Below are 5,499 nucleotides of genomic sequence, written 5' to 3' on the forward strand. Positions count from 1 at the left end.
CACACACTAAAAGTAACTCCAGCTGTATCAAAGACTTAAATGTGAAACCTGAAAGTATATAGCTCCTCAAGGAAAAATGGGGTAAATTTAAGGGGTCCTAATATATGGCATGGTTAGCTCTGGTAGCATAGTGCCTAAGGCACTTGACTGCTAACCAGAAGGCTGGTGGTACAAACCTACCAGGCACTCCTTGGAAGGAAGGTTGGGCAATCTACTTCCATAGTGCTACTGCCTCAGAAACCTAAGAAGGGGCTGCTATGAGTCAGGTCCATATAACGACAACAACAGTATATGGCATAAATAGACTATCAAGCATAAACCAAAATGCACAAACAGCAGAACATAAACTAGATGAGTGGGATCTTCTAAATATTAAATTTCTATGTGCTTCCAAAGACTTCTCCAAAAGACTGAAGAGAGAACCTACAGATTGGGAAAAAATATTTGGCTATGGCATATCTGACAAGGGACTTACCTCTACAATTTATAGAAAACTCCAACACATCAAAAACAAAACACAAGTAATCCAATTAAAAATGGGCAGAAGACATGACTAGCCACTTCATCAAAGAAGATATCCAGGTGGCCAAAAAACATATGAAGAAATGTTCACAATCATTAGCCATTGTTGTTGTTATTTGCCATCGAGTTGGACCAACTCATAGTGACGGCTCCTTGGGTTTCCGAGGCAGTATCACTACAGAAGTAGATTGCCCAGCCTTCCTTCCTAGGAGTGGCTGGTGTGTTTGAACCATGAGCCTTCTGGTTAGCAGTCAAGTGCCTCAGGCACTATGCTACCAGAGCTCCTCATTAGCCATTAGAAAGAGGAAAATCAAAACAACAATGAGATGCCATCTTGCCCCAGCACTAGTATCAAAGTTCAACAAGACAGAAAATAACAAATGCTGGCAAGGATGCTGAGAATTTGGGATTTTCATACACTGCTGGTAGGACTTTCAAAAGACACAACCACTGTGGAAAACAGTATGGCAATTCCTTAAAAAGTTGGAGTTAGAAATACCATTGACCCAGCCATTCCATAAGTAAGTATATATCCTAAAGAAGTGAGAGCCAGGACAAGAGCAGATATATGCACACTCATGTTCATCACAGCATTATAATTGCCAAAAGATGGAAACAACCCAGGTGCCCATCAACAGAAGAATGGATCACAAAACTATGGTACATACACACAATGAAATTCTACACCCTAAAATATATCATAGAATCTATAAAACACTGCAAAACATGGATGAACTTGGAGGACATTATGCTGAGTGAAGTGAGTTGATCACAGAAGGCAGATGTTGTGTTAGTCCGTTATTGTAAACTGTTGAGGAATGGTTTCTATATGGAAAGAAGTTTTCTTTGTTGGTTACCAGGGGTGGGAGGGAAGAGAAGGGAACACTGTTAGATAGGTAGAGAGAAGCATTGATTTGGATGAAGAAAAGGGCAATGTACCAAATATGAGTGATAAACCTGGTGGTGTTGAGGAAGAGGAAAACATAGAGAGGTTCATGGGAGGTACAGACAACAAAGATGAACCCTTTAGCATATACAATATTGCATTGTCAGTGAAGGCAAACATTGATCTATGGGTGGATAGATGGGTGTACAGGCTGAACTAATAGGCATGTCTATGCAAGGGAGAGTGAGCCCAAGATTATGTATAGGGTTGGCTGACAATGTTTCAATATATTTCAGACAGTGTATTTGTATATTCTGTAAGAATTCCCAGGTATATAGTAGAGCTGACAAGGGACAAGTTTGTGGTGACTTCTTGGCCACAGCCAGCCACCCTGAAGGGCGAGTAGTTGGATCTGTGGGCTCAGGACCATAATCGCAGGGGACATCAAGCTCAAGTGGCATAACATACTACACAAAACATTGCTCCACCTCCTACTTTGTCGAGCAGTGACTGGGATCTTAAAAGCTTGCAAAAGGCTGTCTAGATACAATGATAGGTCTCTCCTTGGCCAGAGCAAAGAAGAATTAAGATAACCAAAGACACATGGAAACATTTTTCCAAATGACTGGTACACCATGTGATCCTCAACCTATACGACTATGAGACCAGAAGAACTAAATGGTGCCCAGCTACCTCTGTCAACTACTTGGAGGGGGATCTATATAGGAGATCCTGGATAGAGTGGGAGAACAATGTGGTACAAAACTCAAAATCATTAAAACAAACAAATAAACAAAAGGGCCAGTTTTGCTGATCTGGTACAGCCTGATGGAATCCCTGAGACTACGGGCCCCAGCTGCCCTTCAGTTCTGGAATTAAACCCACTCCTGTGGCTTCCAGCCAAACAAAAGACAGGCTTATGAGCTGAACATTTACATTAGGTAGATACACTCCTTGGAGAGATCAGTCATGGGAGAATAGAAAAGCTGTGTATGCAGTTGGAGACAGCTGGAGAGGAGGAGCTTGGGAGCGAAGGACACAGGGAAGAGGTAACTATGGGTAGGAAGTGGGAGGGGAGGTGTTGCGTTGTGGGAAATTGCAGTCAAATTCATGAGACAAAGTGTATGTGAACTGCTGTATGGAAAGTGAATTTGCTCTGTACACTTTCACCCAAATCACAATAAAAATTGAAAACAAAAACAAAACAAACTCAAAACCAAACCCACTGACATCTAGTTGATTCTCACTTATAGCAACACAATAGGACAGAGTAGACCTGTCCCATAGGGTTTCCAAGGCTCTACATTTTACAGACGCAGACTGCCTCATCTTTCCCACACAGAGTAGCTGGTAGTTTTGACCATCAGACTTTTGGTTAGCAGCCATATGCTTTAAAAACTGCACCACCAGAGTTCCTTTATTTGAACATTTTCTCTCCTACTATTTGATAAAATACTGGTCAAACTAGATGTTGTTGATATTCTTAGGTGCCATTGAATTGGTTCTAATTCATAGTGCTCCTGTGCGCAACAACACACAACACTGCCCAATCCTGTGCCATCTTCACAATTGTTGGTATGTTTGAGCCCATAGTTGCAACCATTGTGTCAATCAATCTTGCTGAGGGTCTTCCTCTTTTTTACTGACCCCTCTAGTTTAGCAAGCATGATGCTGTTCTCCAGGGACAGGTCCCACTCCTTAATATGTCCAAAGTACATGAGATGAAATCGCACCATTCTTGCTTTCAAGGAGTATTCAGGCTGTAGTTCTGAGATAGATTTGTTTATTCTCTGGCAGTCTGCAGTACATTCAATATTCTTCATCAACACCATAATTCAAAAACACTACTTTCCTCTGTCTTCCTTATTCATTGTACAGCTTTCACATGCACCAAGAGGGAAATGAAAATACCATGGCTTGGGTCAAGCACATCCCAGTCCTCAAAGTGACATCTTTGCTTTTTAACATTTTAAAAGAAATCTTTTTCAGCTTATTTGCCCAATGCAAATTGACTTCTTGACTGCTGCTTCCAATGGCATTGATATTGGTTCCAAGTAAAATGAAATCCTTGACTATTTCACTATTTTCTCCATCTATCCTGATGTTGCTTAGTGGTCCAGCTGTGAGGATTTTTTTTTTTTTTTTTAATGCTCAAACTAGGTAGCCTTAAGTAATCCTTTTTACTAGCTGAAGTCAGGTAGACAGGAGAACTGCTCCTTATGGTTTTTAACGTCATGAACTTACAGAAGCAGATCACCGGTCCTGTCTTCCAAGGTGCCTCTTGGTTGGGTGGAATCACCAATCTTTCAGCTAATAGAGTACTTAACCATTTGTGCCACCTGGAGACTCCTTAAGGAATGCTAATGAAGCAAATATTCCAAGTAAAAAAAAAAATTATTACTTCTGGTTGAAGTAAACACTTTAATTAGAGTTATCTACTAACCACTCCTCGGAAGGAAGGTTGGGCAATCCTACTTCCGTAGTGATACTGCCTCGGAAACCCAAGGAGGGGTCGCTAAGAGTCGGGGCCCACTCGACGGCACATAACAACAACAACAACAACTAACCATACTTCTGCCCTTCTATATTTTGGGTGATAATTAGTATCTGGGGTAAAGTTCAGACACTGAAAAATTTTAAATGCTATCTATGACAAAATTTAAAATGATTCAACACTTTCACAACATTGAAAATTGGGCGTATGATTTGACACCACCTACTATCTATCTTGATCACGCCATATAAATTTACAGTGAACAATTTAAAATATGCAAAGGAAAAAAAAAAATGACATGAAACTAGGGCTTAGGCTTTGCTAAAGGAGACTTGGGTTTTGGGCTCAGATCTGATGCTTCACTAGCCTTGTATGTTTCCCAAAACTGATGGCCTCAGGTATTGCAAGGATTATAAGGCTGGCACAGCACCCAGCAGTGTTTCATTCTGTTGCACATAGGTTCACTACGAGTTGGAGCCGACTTGACAACCTAACAACAACGATAAAGAAGTAAAATTACCTCATAATTCTGAAATCCAAGAAAATTTATAAACTCAAAGCTTTTTCCTTTTCATTTTGCAGCCAAGCTATTTATATTTCTAACTTATTTCCTTAAACATAAATAGTTATTATGTTTTTTCACCCTAAGGATTTAGATAACAGATTACAAATTTATGGACCTGGATTAGTCCATTTTCCTAAGAGATTCCATATTTTCTGCAATACCTTTCAGGCATCCCATTGGTGGATTATGTTATGAGGAATGTGCTACAACTCAAGATATTAAATCATTTTCTTTAGAAACTGTTGCAAATGATAATTTAAAGGCCTGGTGCTTATTTTTAAAAGAAAAATATCCACCAACACGTAACAGAGTATAAAATAACATAAGTGGATAAGAATTTACAATAGTTAATAAGACAAATATATGGTATCATAGTAGAAATATTCTATCTCCCCCATGCTCTTTTCCTTTACTTTTGATTTACTTGTCTGCAATATTTGACCCAAAAGATTATCTAAAAGTTAGGAACCCTAAGGAATAAAGGATGTGACCAGACTAAAGCTAGGAGATGAAGAAGCCTATGTGGATCAGTTTAAGGGCACTTCTGTGACTATTTTTGCCTGTTAAGTAATGCTTCCATGGCATTAGGTGTAGTTTGAAGATTCATAATAAGGGCATTTTCTAAGCCCTGTAAATGTCAATCTCTCAGAGTTTTTATAAAAAAAAAAAAAAGGTTTTGGTTTCTGACACAGCCTTAATATATTGGCCGAGCAGATTTTAAAATTTCATTCAAATCATATTTATTCAAAGATTTCCTCTCCAGAGAAGTTATAGTATAACCAACTACTGCTTTCCTAGATCTCCAAGATACCTTCCACTTCATAATATAAGTGGAAACTTGGTTTCTCAAACCAAGTTTGAGTCTAGTTACCTAGACCTTTGGTGACATAAAAACACCACAAGTGAGTGAAATTAAAGAACAGATATTTATTTTCTCAGGAGCTCTGGTAGCGTAGTGCCTAAGGCACTTGACTGCTAACCAGAAGGCTGGTGGTTCAAACCCACCAGCCACTCCTCAGAAGGAAGGTTGGG

Source organism: Orycteropus afer, unplaced genomic scaffold, assembly GCF_000298275.1.
Source record: "Orycteropus afer afer isolate SDZICR_OR568_19922 unplaced genomic scaffold, OryAfe1.0 scaffold00372, whole genome shotgun sequence".
In the NCBI taxonomy this organism is placed as follows: domain Eukaryota; kingdom Metazoa; phylum Chordata; class Mammalia; order Tubulidentata; family Orycteropodidae; genus Orycteropus; species Orycteropus afer.